A 20,964-nucleotide genomic window follows, 5' to 3' on the forward strand; every position below is an offset into this window, starting at 1 on the left:
CGGTATCATTCAGTGCTACACGAATACCGAGGCAGAACAAGCGGATCGCAGAGCATGATTACGCGCTGGAACACGGTAGAAACTGACATAGTTTCGGTACCTGCGCACGTGTCCGCACGACCGTGGAAACAAGCAGACGAAGCGGAAGTACCCATCTTTCTTTCTTCGGTGCGAAGTAAAACAAAAAACATGCAGACATTCCGTTTGTGTGTTTTATTATTTCTCTTAACTTCAATTCGTCAATTCAAGCAACAGATCGCACAGATAACAGATCTTCTCTTGAATTCTCACTGCAGCTTCGTTCTTGAATTCTCGAAGTCACGTGTCACCACGAGCGACGTCACACTGCGGACACGACCACGTAGGCGCACGGCACGACTACGTCACCATCCGGCTTGGAGCGCGGCGGCCGTGAGGAGAAGGAAAAACGGAGCTCAGTTTGAAAGTTTAGATCTTTCCACGGCGCGTAGCTACGTAATACTTTGCAGACACGATCGGGATCGCGCAATGTATGCTCTGCACTTGTCAGGTCGATATGGCCAGACTTGGTGCGGGGCCCTTTAACGTGTGTCAAGCTGCAGTATTTACAACACAATATAATGAGGTCATCAGATAGCGGTCATGGTAACTGGCTTTCGTATACGTGTTAACGCTTGCTGGTGCTAAACAGTAGCACATAGACGCGTGATTTAGTTTGTGGACAGATACAGAAATTGGGACAGTGATGAATAAATTGGGCGACCTCGTCCCTAGATAGCTTCTGTGCTTACTTGCGCAAAGACAACTTCAAGAGATAACGTGCGAGCGTAGTTGTTATTGTTCTGTCTGCTTGTACTCCGTCTGCTTACAGCAGGACATGATGTGACGGCGATAAACAGCAAATATATTTCACTCTGTACACTTCAGTGAGTGGCATGGATGCCTATTTAACTCCCTTACTGTGACTTTAATTGGAAAGGGCTGGGCGGTTTGGCGGAAAGCCTTTGTCGTTTTGAAAGTTTGCTTAATCACCCGTGTCACCGCAGCTTCGTTCTTTAGTCTTCAGAACCACGTCCTAGATCTTGTGTCCGTCGGCGTAGCTGTCTTTAATGCAACACCGAAGCAGCATAAGATGTCTTCGGATACCCTATGGCGTTGCTCGAACCCGCTTTCTGAATGGCTGGTTAAAGAACGGAGCGCTGTCAGCACGCGAAGGGAAGCACATCATAAGTGAACGGCTTTTAAATCTGGAACGGCACAAGAAGCGATTCGCTCACCGATATCGCAGATCGGCTGCACCTGGTCCACTGCTCCGGTTGTCATGCTAAGCACGAAGATGGGAGAAGACAAAGGCGTCAAGGAAAGGAAGACTCGCAAAGCACCAGACAAGGATAGCCAGATTGAAGCATCAGGTGTCTTTTGCGGCCCTGTGGTGCTCGGGCACCTGGAATTCTAGTTTCTCCATATTATTCCGACTACCCAAACATGCGAGCACACGTTTTCAGCTCTATTTTTTGAGTGGATACTAGTATTGCGAGAGCAAAAGAAAGGGTTGTACCGACAGTACAGCTTCCCTTTAAGCATATTTGGCATAAGAGCAGTGTCGCTAGGTTCATTCCTCATGAGGGCAATTGGCGACACACTCGACCAGCACAGCTACAAGTGGGTCCATTGTTAAACGGAATACCCACCAGAAGAAAATGAGTGAACTTCCCCATGTGAAAGTGTGGAAGCCCGGTGGGAGAAGGCATGCGGAAGGCGTTTTTGCTTTGCAGCCTAGGATTGCAGAATGAAATGAAGTGGTTCCTTGGTGGCCTTGGCGTTGCACTGCTAAGCCCGAGGGCGCGGGATCTAATCCCGGCCGCGGCGGCCGCATTTCGACGGAGGTGAAATGCAAGAACGCCCATATAACGCTTACCGTGCATTACATGGGTGCAGGTTAAATAACCCCACGTGATCTAAATTAATCCGGAGTCCCCCACTATGGCGTGCCTCATGATAATATCGTGGTTTTATTTATTTATTTCATACATACTGCGGATAAGAAGTCTACGCAGGGTGGATAAAGTACAATATTAGGTCACCAGAAGTAAAACAATGCTAATACAATAAAATGCTGCAGCAATACAGTAAACAATGCTGATACAACTTTTGTAAAGTCAAGTCATTCTAGTCATTAATGGTGCGTGGAAAGAAAGAGTGCTTAAACAGGTTGGTTCGGGCAAAATAGGGGGTTAGAGAATTTTGGTGATATTGGCGAGAGGTCTCGTTATTAGTATTGCCGGGTGGAGTGCCAGTTTGTTATTAAGTAACTAAGAAAGAAAGTCGAGCCGCAATTTTTTTCGACGCGATTCAAATGTAGGAATACTATTAGACATCATTAGTTCAGTTGGAGAGTCGAATGTCGAAAAGTTGTTATAAACAAACCAGATCGCCTGTCTTTGGATTCGCTCTAGCTTCCTTACGTTACATTTTGTGTAGGTATACCGGATAATACACGCGTAGTCGAACTTCGACTCTGCTCGCCGCTATCGTGTTTGAGTGTTGCTTGTTTTGTTGGGCAAAAGTTCGCTCAGTAAAGAGTTAAATTTGTAACTCACAGTTTCGACACTGTGTCGTTCTTCACTGTCACTACCACGTGAAAATATAATCGTAATACAAAATAGTGTCAGCCAGCTCTTTCTAAACAATGAGCGCCATAAAAGAGGGAAGTGCCTCATCTACCGCAGCTTCTAAACGAGCAGAGACGCAGCGCCAAGGAGACACTGCCGTTCAGAATCAAATTCTTTGCCATAAAGAACCCCAGGCGCACCTGGGGTTCTTTATGGAGTCCCCCACTACGGCGTGCCTCATATTCAGAAAGGGGTTTTGGCACGTAAGACCCCACAATTTAAATTTTTTTTTCAATTTCTTAGCCACACTATATCGGTAAATAAAAACACCTAAACCGCTCGAAATTCGCATTAGGGAGTATCGTAATCGTCGGTGAATCTTTTCTTGTTTCTCATCACGTATGTAGCTACTACCCACTATAGAGGATTGGCCAAGAAATGGATGGATCATTCCAATTTATAATGTACAAATTTCCGAATATCTATGGACTTAGCACTGTATAACGTAGAATTAGGTTAAAATTATATCGGTACAATGAGATTGACTGAATAATCCTTACTTTAAAAGTACACAAAAAGGTGAAAGATAGAATTTTGCAGGGCATTCGATTGGATTCTGCACAAAATTTTTGAACAGCGGAGCGAGCGTTCCTATGGCTGAATACCAAATTACAGGTCCGAAACTAAAGACTAACAGGTTCTGTTAAGTCCAGGCCAAGTCTTCGAAAAGGTGTTATCAATATTCTTTTTCTTGCCGCAGTAAAGCGGCGACAAGATAGAAGGTAGTGATGGATTGTTTCTTCCTCAATACAAAGCGAGAAGAGAGGGTTGGGAACCAAACCCGACCTGTGTAGGTAGAAACTCAGGGAGGAAATGCGGCAACGTAAATTGTAAGAGAGTCCTCAAGCATCTTTGTGTTACAGGACTCGCTACGCCAGGAATATGTCAGGTGCTTATAATCTGGAAAGGCAGTCAGAACTAGGTGTGATAAGGCTTTTATATTCGATCGCATCCGAAATCTAGCCGCTGTGACGTGCGCTGTCACTGCTAGAAGAGGAAGGACTGGGCCGAAAAGTCTTTGTCAGTGAATCGGCAGTTTCATTAGAGAACAAACCTTTATGACCGGGTAACCTAATCAAATGAATACATTGCAGATGGGCAGGAACGAGCGAGTGAAAGAGCTTTAGCATGGGCGAATCACTAGTATCGGTAAGGGAAGAGCACACAGATAGTAAGTCGGTTAGAATAGCAGCTGCTGTAGTCGTTTGGTCTAACTTACGTAAAACTTAAATGGCTGCTATAAACTCAGCCATAAAAATAGGCACAAAATCAGGCTTAAAAGTAAAAGCTAGTCGACTACAGGACAAAATATTCCAATGCCAGTTCTTTTCTCGCACTGATAATGTTTGTTGCTAGAGTGCCTAGACAGTCTAATAATATTGACACGTGTACTTATATTTATCGGGCGACCACGTTTCGCCGCCTAACAAATCTTATCGCACAGCGCGGGGCGCGCCTGCATGTATCCGAAGTTTCTGGAAAGTTATCGATGCTTCTATCCGCTGTCTGTTGTCGCCGAACCTTGTGTTATCTGATTTCATCGCGTGACGCGAGTGGTGTAGAATTTTGTGGAAGGCACGCGGGTCCCAACGATTAGTCTGGAACATTCGATGACTACTGTATAAAAGCCGACGCGCTGGACCCGCTGATCAGATTTTCGACGATCGCCGACCGTGTTCGCCGCTATCGTTGTGCTATAAGTGCAGCCTGTTTTTGTGGGCACAGATTCAACCAATAAAAGTTAGTTTTGTCCTTCACAGTATTGCTACTGTGTTCTTCAACGTCACCACCACGTGACAATATGCCGTTTAAGATGCCGTAAGGCAGCAGTTTCGCGTGGTTTGTGAAAATGTCATCGAGCCTAATTTTCGAGGAATTGGAATGCGTATTACTGGGAGTACTGGGAAAACGCCAACAGCTCCGACACTGAAGTGGACGGGAAACGAGAGGTTCCACTCTAAAAATAAGTGGTCACACTTTTAGTTCACATGGACAGGACATACCAGTAAATGTAGCAATAATCGATTCAGCGGCAACTTGTTCCCCGTTTACAAGTCGGTTACATCGGTATACAGCTAGGACTCCAGCATCAGACAGCTTCTCCTGAGTCTCAGTAGGGCTTAATCGAGAGTCTACAGTTCGGACAATGCCTTTAGTGCATGCTTAATCGAGAGTCTACAGTTCTGACAATGCCTTTAGTGCATGCTAGACGCGGCGGAATGAACGCATTCACCGGAACAGATGCAAAAGTATTGTTCTTTAGGAGGTCTACAACAGAGGTCGGATCTGGTGGCCTACGAACTATCCCACCTCTTCCAAATTGTCGGGCATCACTTATGATCTGGAAGAGGCATGTCGTGGCCAGGAGCTAGGCCTGCACAGCCTGTGGGTTGTTCAGTCGGCTGAATCCCCCGCTCGAAGGCACCAGCGCGACAGGGACAACGCAGCTGCGAAAGAAACATTCCAAAGGCGAAAGGGAGGCTGACCAAGGGCTGTGCCCTTGCCCAGGAGAGTTTTTGGGCATCAGTGCTGCTTCAATCACTAGCTAAGTCCTACAGAAACAAAGTGTGTAAGGTGAAGGAGGTCGCATCCATCCAAAACTCGGCCAAACCACCGCGCAGCTATCGGATCTCGGGTGGGAGCCAGTCGATCAAAGAACTTAATGAAGGCCGTGCAGGCGTCGTCACTTACAGTTTAGGGACCTCCACCGGGAACCGCCTTCCTCGCCCTCTTTTTCTTCTAACGGCCGCATATCTTGTTCGAATACTTACTTTGCACGCGACGATCTTAGCGGGTTGTCGTGACATGATGATCATGATGCCCCATTTTAATGGCACACGCTCATTGTGCGGGATACGCCACGAATTTGGTAGTAATATGATTTAAAAAATACACAATGGAAAATAAATTATTAATCTAAGATGACAAAGGAGCCGATAATAAATAAAATAATATAGTATATCATGCGGCAGGTATTCTTGCATAAACAGGAATAGTAACACGATCTTGATATAAAAATACCTAATGTAAATGGTATAGATGTAAACAAAGAATAAGTTATGTTTTGAATAATAATATTACTGCGAATTTGTTTGTGCTATTACAATTTTCTAAATTGATAATTTATTAAGGAGAAATCGCTCAATAAACGAGAATGGGAAATATTAATAAGGTAATCTTATTGTGTCACAGAGGTCATTACGAATGGCTCGACAAACGTTCCTGTGGCTGTATCCTAATACCGTTGCTCCAAATGATAGTAGAACAGTACTGCTTAAAGGCAGACCTAGATTACGTAACGGAATTTCCAGACATCGTTTTCGTTGAGTGGGAAACCGCCGAGACGATGGTAAACAGTGATCGATGGAGTCCGGTGCATTGCAGAGGTAGCATAAAGGGGAAACCGCCGGACCACGTCTGTGCAAATAAATATTAAGTGAAGAATACGGTAAGGTATCCTGGTAAATAATACTTGGAATTGTAGGTTAGGACATCATTGTTGGTTCAAAGAATAATTCAAATGCATAAAGTCTGCAGATTTTTCTAATGAGAGGCCTTTCTTTCTTCGGTCGAAGAAAACTGCCTATACCTAGCCGTAGTAATATGCGCAGTTGCCGGCAGCACAAATATCACCGGACCATTTAACGAAGCTCGTGCTAGAGAATCGGCTATTTCCTTAAGATGAATATCTCGGTGGCCTGGTACTCATACTAGATGAACTAAACTTAAGTGGGGTGGAGCAAATCGGTAAAATGTGTTCAAAATTGTCGAATTTGTAGACGCGTTAAGCGCGCTGCACACAGAAAGATAATTTTTGACGATAACAACTATTGTAGCATAAAGGGGTAACTTGCGCAAAGCAAGAACTATTGCCATGAGTTCGGCCTGAAAAACTAATGTGTAATCTGGTAGGCGAAGCGAAAAAGATCAATGAAGGGATGGTGAGTAGACTCCCATGCTTTCTTCCTGCCTTTTCACACGAGGAAGCCTCAGTCCCTATTACATTTATTGGGAAACGGGCCAAATAGTCTTGCAGAAAGGCATTAAAATATGTTGGTGGCAGAAATTTAGCGTTGGGAAGAAAGTCTGCAAATTCAATTGAATGACAACGTGGACCTATCTGCGGAATGATTTCTCTAATGTGAACATTTAAAGGTGATAATTGTGCCTGCACAAAGACAACTTCTAGGGTATGCAACTGTAGCCGTGTGTTCTCTAAAAATGAATTTGGTTCACAAATAAATGCATATTGTGTACGTCGTAGAGGAGATTCACAAGTTCTTAAGTAGGTTTGAACTGTAAGCATGCGGAATCTCGTGTGAAGAGAAGGTAGGCACGCTTCCTGGTATAACACATCATTAGTAACGACTTTTAGGGAGACAGAAACATAGTCGAAGAGCTTCTCTCTCTAAAATGATGAGTGGTCTTATTTTATATTTTGCACTTCCGGAAAACGAAACGCAAATTCTAGAATCAGTCACGCATACGGTAAATCATGATTAGTACGACAGTTCGGATATCAGAACGACGGTTACTGATTCTACGTAGTATGACTACGGCTCGTGTCCCTTTAGTTGCACTATTTTCATTGTGAGAACACCAGTTAAGTTTTCCGTCATATGCGATACCCAGGTACTTAAGCGGCTATGCCTGGGGAATATGGTTATCTGATTATATACTAATAACTGTATCGGCCCAGAAAGCGGAAAGACAAGGACTGCACTTTTGTTTGGGTTTGGTGACAGATGAAGTTTGTGAAGCCACGTCTCTAGCGTACAAAAGTACGCTCGCAAAAACAGGCAGAGGGATTTGATGACTCCTGGTGCCGCGAAAAATGCGATGTCGTCTGCATATACATACACACGCACATCGTTGCGCAATGGGACTGAACTCATCAACAGTTTAATTAGCACAGGAGACAGAATAGCCCCTGGGGCACCCCTCTTCTTTGCTTGAACTCTGTTGAAGAAAAAGCGTTTAGAAAACAATTAGGTTGATTGATTGATTGATTGATTGATTGATTGATTGATTGATTGATTGATTGATTGATTGATTGATTGATTGATTTATTTATTTTGATAACAACTGAAATATGCCACAAAGTAAGAATATCCTATAAATGTGTGTCTGCGGAGTACTAGATACTAGTAATAGATGCAACTACTCCTGGTTGTTCCCCATTTTCTATAGTTTATGTACACTTTCCCGCTGCTGTTCACGACATTTGCTACCTTGATAACGTTGCCAAATCTTGTAGGAAAGAAGTTGTGATAGCCGGAGGCATTAATTCGCATCATGTGTCTTGGGGTTTCAAACAGACTGACGCGGAAAGCAACTGTCGTACTGAACAATTAATCAAAATTTCTGGTACTTAAACACGAAAATAGTTACGTTTATTCAAGGTCATTCTAAATCAACACTGGATCTAACATTTTCCAGATCGGGGATTTACGTCACTTCGTGGTCTGCTGTTGACTCTGCCTCAAACAGTGACCGTCTTCATATTACGTTTGATATTGTATGCCCTCTTATTAAAGCAAAAGCCTGAGACGGCTCATAGGATGCAAATTTGACTGTCCGCCTATACGCCGTCCGGCGTTATGGCACCACAATTGGGGGTCGAACCCGCTACCTTTGGTGTAAATTACGGCAAAGTAAATTAAGGGACATTTAGTTAAGACATAGTTAATTAAGGCACTCGAATCCACGACCTTTGGTGGGAGTAGAACCGTCGAACCTGCTTGGAGATGTGGGTCAACCGGCCATATCTGCAAGTTGGATTCCAATTGAAAACGCGAAAGTCGATAGTCGAATCCACTAGTTTTCATGTTAATTAGGGCGAAGATAATTAATGTACAGTTGATTACGACATAGTTAATTAAAACACTTGAACAACGACCTTCGGTGAGAGAAAAGTAGTAGGAAGTAAGAACGCATTAGAATGAAAATGTGAAGCAATGCAATGAATGTCTCGTGAGCGGGCTGGCTTGCGCCTTCATCCTGTTTAGCCCATGCTAAAATGATTGTCATTTTTTTTCTTTAGTCTCCGACGCGCACTTTAGTCAATTACCAGAAATTTCAGAGTGTCTTGGAAACGGCGAACTCTCAGATAACAGTACTAAATGACCTCAAAGCCATGAGTCCTCGCTTTGTATTAAAATTGCCTTAGTTTAATGTTAGCATGGACAAAAGTACTCTCTCTTCTTGGGGGAATTCGGAGTATAAACGACGAAAAGCCGCTTGGAAAAGCCTCCTTTACAATTAGAGTCCGAGTAACTGGAGTGATTATAAGTTCGCAGCTGCTGCATTTGAGAACACAGTATAGAATGCCAAAGTTGAGCATGATGAAAAATATCATGACTTTCTCTCTAAGCCGAACAACAAAAAAGCTATGTTCAGATGCTTTCAGTATAGAAAGTTCATACCGACATCAGCGAACAGTACGTATATAATTCCTTTACCACACGAGATATCTGCTTCTTTAGCATTCATCGGAAAGGTCTTTGCACAACGCTTAACATCACTTTTCTGAATGAGCCCTTAAGGCCTCCCATCGCGGATGACTTTATGGAAGTCAGTGTCCGAGCTTTCCAATATCATTAGATCTTTGCCTGCCCAGGTCTTCATGGCATTTCTGATACCATGTTGCTGGGCGAGTTGGTTGAGATCTGGGGCATTCACTAAGCCGCGCTGTTCGTATGCAATTTCTTAGCCAAAAAGTTCTTACGCTGAGATAAGGTTGCAACCGAAGTGGCAACGCATTTCACTTACGGCGTCGTATGAGAGCGAGGAGGAAGCAAAGCTCGGATTAAACGACATGAAAGAAGTGTGGTCAACTGATAGCAGGATCGCAAATCATGCATATGTAGTTGAGGCTATATTCTTACAGCAAATCACTGCACACCCTTATTCGACAGCTTCCTTATCCGGGCCTCTGCTACAGCGCCGACAAGCGCAACTGCGGTCGCCCGTTCACCGCGCCACCAAGGTCGATTCAAATAGGTCGCGAAGCTTCGGGCGAAAAGCGGTTCAGTACAGATTGTCACCGACATCAGCATGAGGGGTTATGGGAGCAGCGATTGAAGCGCGACTATGTTTGGAGGGAACAAACATTGGGAAAGAAAAACGCGTTTTTTTTTTTTAATTCAAGCGAGACACAGTTAGATTCATTCCACGAAAATAAAATTCCTAGTCAATTTTATATATTCGTGACGAGTTAAGAAAAATACAAGTTTATTTAATTTTATTATTAATAATAAATGCATTTCTTTTCAGCGCCCATCGCTACAGAGGGCACTGACGCCACTACACTCTGACGCCACTACACGCCGATTGTGGTTTGGTTTTTGTGGCGAATGGACGTGCTTTTCGGGGCTCCGTGGCGACGACGAAACCATGTTTTTGTGCATGCTTTGAGCTTGCTTCTGTTTGTATTTGCTGGTTTTTTGCATTTAAATAGTAATTGGGGGGTTTTTCTTTTCTTTCCTTTTTTTGTCTCTCGTATTTCGGGTGCGCGGGTGTGCTCCGTGTACATTTGTTTTGCAGGATGATTAAAGCGTCCTTTCGTGCCACGTGTTCCAACAAGTGCAGCCGAGTGGGACGTTGAGTGTTTGTAGTCTTTAAATAGTAGCTTGGAAGTGGCAAGACAAATAGCTATTAGTGGCTTTACTGTGCGTGTTTGGTAGAAAAGTGAGAGCATGGCCGCGTGGTTGAGCGCGTGCGAGAGCGTGTCATACCTTTTGTCTCCACGGCATTGTTTTTGAAACAGTGGTGAGAGTTGCTTTGCGGCATTTTGAGGATTTGGATCCTGTGCGTATCGGTTTTTTTCTAAAAGGCTCGTGCTCTGCATTGATATAGTATTATAGTATTTGCAAACAGCCGTGCAATACATGGCGACGAAGCCGGTAAAGCAGGCAGTACGGGGGGGGGGGGGGGGGGGGGGGGGTCCCTCAAGGCAGATGAGGAAACGGGTGAGAATGGAGAGGGTGTCGAATCAACCGGCACACAATGAAATGTTGATACTAGGCTGCAGAAAATGTAGGTTTTCCAGGAAGAGCTTCTCAAACAGGTGCAAGAGCTCAAAAATGAGCTAAACAGGGAGCGTGAGGCACGGAAGGTAGTTGAAAAGAGACTTGAAGCAGCCGAGGAGAAGCTGAACAGGGCCGCCATTGTGACCGAGAATGTGCGTGACAATGGAACGCAGACCCCCGACGCGACAGGCGCGGGAGGGTCAGGGAAATACGTGGAACGCAGGCAGGGTGACGAAGGGTTAGCTGGAAAGAGCAGCACCTACCTTGAGGCCGCTACGCGGAAAAAGCAGGAGCCCAGGGGACAATGCCCCTTGTCGATTCCGAATCACGCGGAAAATGACAAAGGGAAGCAGGGAGAGGTAGGAGAGAGCGAAATGATGATTATCGCTGGCGATTCAAACCTGGCTGGGTGCTCAAAAGCAATTGTGGAGAGGGTGAAAGGCGACAAAAGAGTGGCGGTAGGGACATTTCCAGGGCGCACACTGGGTTCTGTCATGGAGCGAGCAAAAGAAAAGCTCGCGGAAAATGCCCACGTGCGCAACCTCGTCATAGTAGCAGGTGGGCTAAATGATGTCCTAAACAGGAAAGGGCCAGGACTAGCCCAGCGCTTGGCGAAGGGGGTGGACGACTTGCGTGAGCTATCCCCTCAGGTGCAGATCCAAAGTAGCGGTGGTGCAGATCGTGGTGTGCACGGTGCCGGAGGTGCCTGTGCGTGACAGTCATGTACAAAGAGCCGTAGTGGCTGCTAATGAGACGATATGGAAAATGAGCCGAGAGAAAGGCTTCGAGGTTGTCGAAGTAAACAGGGAAGTGAGAAGTTGTGGTGGTTTTAAACGAGACGGGATCCACTTCAATTACAGGCTAGCACGAGAAGTGGGCTGGCGACTTGGTGGTCGCGCTGTTGCTTTTTTAGGGGGCCCGCGGGCGCTCAGGAGGTCGGAGTAGATAGTAATGAAGGTCCCCTAGGGGAACATCAGAAGAGCATCGCCGTCGATAACAGAAAAAGGGAGGAAAACAAGAAAAAGAGCTCGCCATGCAATAGGCTACATAAACATGCAGGGCGGCAGAAGGAAAAGTGGGCAGAGATTGAGGAGCAGTTACACAGAGAACAAATAGGGGTGTATGCGGTTACAGAAACGCACCCCAGAGACTCAGAAGAGCCGCCAGTTATTGAGAATTATGTTTGGGAAGGGTGCAACAGAACTAAGTCGGAAAGAAAGGGAGTGGGAGTCGGAACGCTGATCCATCAGGGAGCCAAATGGAAAAGAGTAAATTCACAATGTGAAGAGCATCTTTCGTTATCAGGTACAATGAGTGGGAACGAAACTTGGCTGGGGGTTACGTATTTGTGGACCGGAAAAAATTGCACAGAGAAGAATAAAGAGTTAGTGGAATGTCTAAATGCTGATAATAAGGGTTTCGGAAATGATGCCGAAACCATCCTATTAGGTGACATGAATGCCCACATACAGGATTTAGATGGCTATACCGACAACAACGGGAAGTCAATGGTAGATCTCTGTGAGCAACATAACCTCGTTATCGTGAATACAGGGCCTAAGTGTGAAGGACAGATCACGTGGGAAGTGGGTGGGATCACGTGGGAAGTGGATGCCGTGGGAAGTAACGAACGGCATGCGCGTTATCAGCATGATAGCATTTCCCGTAGGCAATGCTATCATGCTGATAACGCGCGTGCCGTTGGTTACTGGAAAGTACCGGGCTCGCAGCGTTTAAGAACGGAAACGCATCAAAGCAGATGACGATTATTGTTGTGTGGCAGAAGGGGCACTCCGAAGGGTGTAAACTGTTCTTAGAGTGTGTCACTCGCAATGCAATGCAAGTCTTTAAATGGGCGGAAAGGCGCACTCGTAAAGTTCACCTGCTGAAATACGCCCCCCTCACAGTTCGCGCTTTCTTGCTTGTCGAAGTTTGTCTGAATTTAGTGACGCGGGTAGCTTCATCGCTTCTTAATCTGTTCAGTCAAAAGTAGTGAGTTACGACCGCCAGATAATTGTGTAGTTGTTTTCGTGCGACTGCGCTGGCCGACGGGCTTGGCATCCGACAATAGTATCAGTACTCTACACCTAAAGCTTTCGTCGGCCTCCAAAGAAAGTATATTCTGTGCAGGGATTCGATTTCGACAACCGTACGGCTGGCCTTTTCCTGCATCGCTTTCCACACTGAAAGCTAGAAACACCCATCAAGTCGAATGGCGGGGCGTTTGAATATATAGCCCCAAAGGCAGGACAACAAAACAAATTTCGCGCCTTCGAAAACAAAACGACGTCACTTCTGCTTTTAACGGACATGGCGTCACATTATTTTTTCTTCCGCCGGAAGTGTTCCCACCACATACAGATGGCGCTAAGCCCCATGAACCGCCTCGTAAGAGGCGATTGGAGGATTGGTGGAAGAAAAGTAGGGAAACGACAAAAGACGGAGACGTACAAAACCACAGATCGCAAAAGCGGATCAGAAAATTTGGGCGTGGTAGTCCATAGTATTTTTTTTTCTTTTTTCATTGTTTCTAGGTAGGACATTAGGCAGTATAATAGCAAGAGCTTGGTGGCGCAACCCACCGCCCCATACCAAAGGGGACGCTCATAACATCCGTCCGTCCGTCCATCCATCCATCCATCCATCCATCCATCCATCCATCCGCCTATGGACCGCCATGTTTTGAACGTATGGGCTCCTATGGAAGCTTCGCTACCAGGTATATACCTTGGCGCCACCGTCAAAAGAACTGCAGTGCTAGTGTCACGCATACTTGTCACATTTCTGCGGTAGAGAGGACTGATGGACACACGATGACATATCTGGTACAGAAAGACGCTCAGTCGGAGCAATAGCCGGCCAGTTCTGCAAGGCTAAACCCGCCTGTATACGTCAAGACAACCACCACCATCGTATTACAAAGCGACTAAATGTATTTATTTAGATACTGATTACGGAAATGAAAACAAAAAAGCTCCATAATATATAGTTCGTATGGCCTCAAGGCAAGGGGCCCAGCACTCGTACGTTCATACTTAAGGTATGTGATCACGCTGCACACGATTGCAGCTGCGGTAGGGTGGCTAGAAGGGGAGGTGTGAATACCGGCGGCGCAAACGTGACCCCACAGCGCACCGATGCCGCGGGGCGGCGCTGTTGACCAAGACGGGGTTAGTGTTCCTGTATATGCTCCCGCAGGGAGCAGAGTTGCGCATAGGTCAGCCGCCGTGATCCAGCTCTGCAGCGAAGCCACTCCTCGCGCGCGCAGGAGCCAAATGCCGCGCGGTGTTCCGCCTTTTTCTCTAGTGGTCGCGAGCTACAAGCGCCAATTGTTCGCAGGCGCTTAGCAAAGGGCACTTCTTAATACAGGCTACGCTCGAACGAGTCATTCGTGCAGCCGGAGGGGGTGGACTTCCAACCAACCGAAACTTTGTATGTACCTATGTAAACACGCATATACAAACACACACACGAACGTACAAATAGGGGGTAGGACCACCTTCGATTCCCCAAAATAAAGTACTCCCGTGGCTCGAACAGCTCCAAAGTTCGCTCGCAAACGCGCAGTACGTTGCCACAAAAAGCGATGCAATGATTTTCAGCATGCATATGAAGTTTTCTTATCATGGTCAGAAATCAAGAAATGTTTTAAAGAGTGTTTAAAACTTCACACACGTAAGGTGGACACTTAGCGCATTTTGGCTGCCGAAACCAGCCGATTAATGACCGTCGCCAAGAGAGCTATCGTGCCTGCAGTTATGTCAGTGACCGTTAACAGAGCGCCATTTATCGCTAACCATCGTCCACAACAGCTGCACGTTTTCGATACATGCGGTGCAGACACAGATTTAAGCGCATTTCTAATGTTGACACGCGCACATTTTAAGCAAAGCTTACTTTTATTTACTATTACTATTTAGTAGTACTTACTATTTAGTAGTGCTTACTATTTAGTATCAGCAAATCTGCAAGTAGACAAAGATTCAAGATGCAAGAGCTTCTAGCTGCTCCTCTGAACGCACGATCGACGGTCCACTGATTGCAATGGCGATGGTACCGACGGAAACGACGAGTTCGCATGAGTCGGCGATGCGCCCGTAAAGTTGGCTTCGCAGCGGCGCGAATCATTTGACGTCATTTTTCGCGCTCGGCCAATAGCGGTGCGAGCGGCGCCGGAAAAGTTATGCGCAACTTTGCTCCCTGCGGGAGCAGCCGAAATGAGCGCCTCGCCAGCCTCGCGTCGGCTGCATCTCTACCACCGAAGTGAAAATGAGCCCGTTTCGGGCATCCCGCGCTTTCTGCGAGCGTCAAAGAATGAATCTTTATCATGAAAACAATGGTATGTCAGGCCAAATCATTACTCCTGTGAGATTTTACGGGCCCAGTTCGCACTGTATCGAGATTCAAACGCGTTTTGTCTGTGCGCATTTCGTGAGCTGGCTTTGGGTGTTAGGAGCTAGTGGGGGCTTCGAAATAATTTCGACCACTTCGGGTTCTTTAACGCGCACTGACATCATACGGCACACGGGCGCCTTGCATATCGCCTCCCTGAAAATGCGACCGCCGTCCTCGAGATCAGCAGTCAATCACCCTATGCGTGCCGTAAGACCTGTAAACTGCAGACATTACCTGATAATGTCTGGACGTATTTACAAACCACTTTTTGTCTGCGCTTGCAGACCTGTAGCATGTCATTTTGACGCTCATATAAGGGATTTACTATGATTGCAGACAGTGAAGCAACAGATCTGGTCATGAAATCGTTTATTTACAAGTGAGCAAAAATATTTACAACACACAAGGTTTCAGTTTCTTCTCACTGCTCTGCTGATTGAAACTTTTAAGCAAAAAGTGAATCCTTGTGAGGCAATAAAAACGTATAACTGAGGCTGTCAGGGTAGCAGAATGGTCTAGGCAACCAATCTTTGACATTTAACCACTTGACTACAAAATCTCGGCCACAGCTTTGGCATGCTAGCGTGTTACACTGAATTAAAAATTATGGGGTTCTACGTGCCAAAACCCCTTTCTGATTATGAGGCACGCCGTAGTGGAGGGCTCCGGAAATTTTGACCACCTGGGGTTCTTTAACGTGCACCTAGATATAAGTACACGGGCGTTTTCACATTTCGCCCCCATCGAAATGCGGCCGCCGTGGCCGGGATTCGATCCCACGACCTCGTGCTCAGCAGCCCAACACCATAGCCACTGAGCAACCACGGCGAGTGTTACACTGCATAAACGAGTGAGTTTGTTTTCAAGGGCATTGTCCAGCTTATAGAACGATTCTGAGGGATATAAAAGGCCCTCAAGGTCCCACTCTTTGGATGCCTCTGGTGGAAGCTCTCTGGGGATATTGCCTTTATGGTGCTTCGTAGTCTTCACAATGTGTGGGCAAAACACGCCTTCTCGATCGCCACATAACTTGCAATGTAATAAACTAGCCGTGCGTCGCTGCGGTGCTCAACATAACTTTGGTGGTCCACAGCATCTCGCCCTCGAATGACGGAATGGCGGGAGGAACACTCCAAAACAGGCGACGAGACCAACTGACAGCGGAGGGCGCAGGCCAGCGGGGGAGTACCACGCCGTAATACCACGCCGCGAGTAGCAGCGCCACGTTCCCCCTGGTGGCATCGGTGCGCAAGGGGGTCACGCGCGCCCGAAGGAAAGCGCCGCCGGTATTCACACCTCCCCTTCTAGCCACCCTAGCTGCGGCTCTAATGCCGCACCTGCAAGGCTCGATGCCAGCTCCCTCGGCAGCTGGTGCCCTCTTAAGTGCTCGTTGACGATGTCGTCGACCGCCAAACGACGACGATATTCGAGCTCCCTTCGCACAGGGTCACTTTCGAGGGCACGGAGAGCTACGAAAGCAGCCCTAAAAAAGAAATGCAGGAAGAAGCTGTGGCTACCGACACTCCCAAATTCTGACAGAAAACTTCACTGCGCAAAATCCACACCTACAAGTTTCGCTGCCTATCACGCTTTGACATCGTATCGGTGTTCATCGCTTCTTCTTGGCTTCTCCTCAGCTGATAAAACATGATGATGCCACGCACCAGGTCAATTAAGAGTTTGTTTTTGCAGGTTCAGGCGGTCGCATTCTGACAGAGGCGAAATGCACACAGGCGCACACACATAAATTTTGGAGACCGGCAATAAATCACAGGTTGGTGATGTCAGGGCCCCTAGCTACGCTGTCTGTCACAGCCCAAGTCACACCTCATAGAAGTCGAGGCTAATCAGTCAAGACCACCACACTGCTCAGCGCCAATTAACGTTGCCATAAATTTATTAACCACGAAAGAACACACGCTCAAGTGCGCGTCAGAATACTGCGCAGCACCGTACACGAAGCCCATATAACGGTTCAACATTCTCGCTGGTTCCGGGCCACAGGAAAGACGAACATTATGAAAATCCTTTCTTTGCAAAAGATGATTCGCCACATTGACAGCATGGCTTTTCTGGAGACAACGCGGCCAGCTTTCTTAAGACATAAAATTATCAAAATATAATAGTTTTACACTTTTCGCCTTCTAAATTCATTTATGTCTCAAATACTGCCTTCGAAAATTTCCTAGTGTCTACTGCATTTTTGACACCAAAATTCCTTTCTGCCAATACAAGAAATAGTGATACATGTTATGATCTGTGGATTCGTAATAAATATAGCCTACAGTCCATTACAACATAATCTACCAAACATCTTGAATAAATATCAAGGTCATATGTACTTCCTCATCCAAGCAACTTCGAATGCATTTTGTAAACATGTGGTCACTGATTGTTTATCATTTTTCAGAGCCAACTGCGTTACCGTTCTTGTAACCCTCACACATACTTTTCTATCCTCTGGTGTATCGAATGTGTTTTCTCTTAGTCTCTATTATCTAGTCTCTATATCACAGCGAATTGTGTTAGCTTTTTGTAACCCTTACACACATATATTCCTTTATTCTGATCTGTAAAATATGTTTTCTCTTGCTCTCTATGTTATTTTCGGTCTTGTTGTTGTGCATTTATGTAAGCAATTAATTTATTCTTAGTGTGTAACAATATTACTATATTTTATGCAACCACCATGCATGCCTTAGGGGACCATCGGTCCAGTCAAGCTGTTTTTCCAACAGCTTTTAGGCTATGGTATCCACGAGAACTCTTGTATTTCTGGAAATTAATCTGTATTATTATTATTATTGTCATAAAAATATGTTCAAGTCATTGATCTTGCGAAACTTAAGCACATTGTTCAGAGCAGTCACTGCACATATAGTACAATGCCAAGGTGGAGGTGGTGGAAGACAATTGGCGTCGACGCCATTCTGTGAACATGCAAATGCGGATTCGTAGTATACGAAGCGAACTGCGACTCAAGAGCAACAGTCCGTTAAAATTTCGAACCAATTTTGGATACTGTAAAATGTCATCAGCGTACTTTTATGTTCACTGCAGGACGAAGGTCTCCCCAACCATCTCTAATTACCTGTGCTATAGCTGATTCCAAGTTATGCCGGCAAATTTGTTATCATTACCCGGCATAATTTTATGCCGACCTCGACAACGCTTCCTTTCCCCTAGCACCCACTCCATTTATAATGAACCACCCATTATCTGCCCTATGAATTACCCAGCCTGCCCAGCTCCTAGTTTTCCTCTCAATTTCAACTACCATTATCCTCGTTTGCTCTCTCATCCACACCGCTCTCTTCCTCTCTCTTAGCATTAGGCCTGCCATTTTTCGTTCCATCGCTTCTTTGAGCGGTCCTTAACTTGTTCTCAATCTTACTGGTTAACCTCCAAGTTTCTGCCCTATATATGATAGTACTTGAAGAATGGAATGACTATACACTTTTCAACGACAGCGGTGAGCTCCCGGTCACGATTTGGTAATGCCGGCCGTATGCACTCCGACCCACTTGCATACTTCTGTAAATTTCCGTCTCATGTTCAGGGTTCCCTGTGAGATGACTTAGACAATGTTACTGCTGTGCACACTCTAGAGGCGGACTGCCCATCATGAATACTTGTTCGCTTGAGAGGTTATTCAACATTACCTTTGTCTTCTGCATATCATTGTTCAACCTAATTTTATGCTCTCTTGGTTAACGTCCTCAGTGAATTGTTGCAATATGTCCCCGCCGCTGCTGAACAGGACAATGTCATAGGCAAGCTGAAGGTTGTTGAGAATTCGCCGTTGATCATCGTTCTTGATCCTACCCCGTCTAATAGCTTGAATGCTTTTTCTAAGCATGCAACGAATGTAAATGAAGAGATTGTGTCTCCTTGCCTGACTGTTTTCACGATAAGTATTTTTTTAAATTTTTTTTTCGGGTAATTAAAACATGTGAAGCCGGAAATGTCACTGAGGCAGAGTCGAAGCCTCAGGAGTTGCGGATACGCACACTGACTGAACGTAAATATGGGAGTTACACACAAAATATATATATTTTTTTTCAGTTGTCAGCCGAATGCTGCAATTACCGTGACCTTGATGTGAAGTTCGTTCCGTCCTTCAGTACAATCCACACATGTGTACTTTCACCGCTAATTACACGCAAATGTCTTAGCTTCGTCCAAGCGCACTAAATTAAGTGATCGAACTGTGCGTCGCCGGGAGAGCAGACAAGACAGCATAATTCGAACGACGCAAACGCTGATCTTGCTGATACGACGCGTTACCGTGACCGCGCTTATCGTCGTGCACCCTTCGCATTGTTCACTTCGTGATACCAGGCTACTGTGCACGGCTTTTTCGTCCGTCATGCTGACCTGCTACTGCGCAGCCGGCGCGGAGCACCGTAAGACCGCCCCCGGCTGGAATAAAATTCTTGCTCTGAATTCACAAACGCCTAGAAATGGCTTCTTAAAGGGACACTAAAGCGAAACAATAAATCAGTTTAAACTAATGACGCATTGCTTGAGAACCCTGCAGGCAGTCATTTCAAAAAAATATTTTGATTATTAGATGAGAAAATGAAGGTCCAAGTATCAGTATTTGAATTTCGCGCCAAAACCCCAGAGCCGGTACGTCAGCGTGACGTCAGGGATTCTAAAGTATGTTTTCGCATTTGGGCCGCGTTGGCTGAATAAAGGTTCCTGAAACTTCAGATGTTTAATATTTGGTTCCTTTAGAACACGATGTAGCCAATCTTTACCGCTATATATAATCAGTAGGCCCTAGAAGATGCCATAAAAATCCAAGACGTCACAGCCCCCAGGTGCGGAAACTTAAGTAGGCGTCGCCACCCGTATTTCGTTCTTGCGCTTTTTCTGGCTTACGAAACGTCTTATCGTTGTAAGAGTCGTGTTTTTGCTGTTGTAGAACGGTAATTTACTGATGCAGAAGAAATCATTTTTCACTTTAGTGTCCCTTCAAGTGAGAGGAAGAAATGATAGCAAGAACATCGCACGGAGCGATTGAAAGATGTGAGTGACATCATTTCGTCCAGAACTGGTGTTAGTTTTGGGTTTAAAATACGCATCTCCAGCCAGGGGCGTAGCCAGGAAGGGGGGGGGGGGGGGGCTTATGGGGCTTCATTCCCCCCCCCCACCCCCGAAATTTTGTCGTGCTGTCAATGCACCGCCGACCAAAGCAACCCCCGGCGCCGGAAATCGTTCTGGACTTTGTCTAGAATGTCTTTTTCATGCTCGAAAACACATTTCACCGCGAAAATTGCCAACTCGGGCTGGATTTCTTGACAACGCCCGTGAACCGGGAGTAACATAACGCAAGCAGCCCCATCCGAGCACAAAGTTTCAATGGCGTTTTGATGACAAACGGGCTCACCGCGGCATCTCGCGGAGGCCGCGGAATCTACGCAGCGCATGGATATCAATTCCGAAACTTTATGGGTATAAATCTCATAAACTTTTGATGTGAAAGGTGCATTGACATTTCCAAAGTAGTGCTTTAGATTTTCAATTGCGGAACTTTGTGGGCCTAATGCTCTTATAAACATTTGACGCCAAAGGTGCATTGACTTTTCTAAAGTCTTGCATTGGAACATACAACGGGACAAGCCAAATCAACACACTATTAGACAAGTTGACAAAGCACGCAGCTCTCGAGATCCGATGAGACAAAGCGTTGTGGTGGTTCATTTGTGCCGTCATGTCACATAAAAAAATATCAATTTTTTTTTCACCTAGGCCAAAGCATTCAGGTTAAGACACTGAAGCCACCCAAGGTAACTACGTTCTTATTTATTTTTCCTACTTTGACTTTTATTCGCGAGGACATATTGGGCGTCTTTTCGGTGTCGACCACGGCTGGAAGTGCG

The 20,964-nt window shown here is 45.8% G+C and overlaps 1 protein-coding gene across 1 annotated transcript in view; it reads right to left on the reverse strand.

Moving 5' to 3' along the window:
* LOC126521670 (plasminogen activator inhibitor 1-like) overlaps window positions 1-5,386 on the reverse strand; it is a 40,286-nt gene extending 34,900 nt beyond the window's left edge. The window contains exons 1-2 of the mRNA XM_050170394.2: window positions 5,343-5,386; window positions 1,257-1,303 (exon numbers count right to left, since the gene is read on the reverse strand). The gene's annotated coding sequence lies outside the window, so the exon portion shown is untranslated. The remainder of the gene's footprint in view (window positions 1-1,256; window positions 1,304-5,342) is intronic.
* Window positions 5,387-20,964: the final 15,578 nt, after the last annotated feature.

The sequence above is a fragment of the Dermacentor andersoni genome, chromosome 6 (assembly GCF_023375885.2).
Source record: "Dermacentor andersoni chromosome 6, qqDerAnde1_hic_scaffold, whole genome shotgun sequence".
NCBI classification, from domain to species: domain Eukaryota; kingdom Metazoa; phylum Arthropoda; class Arachnida; order Ixodida; family Ixodidae; genus Dermacentor; species Dermacentor andersoni.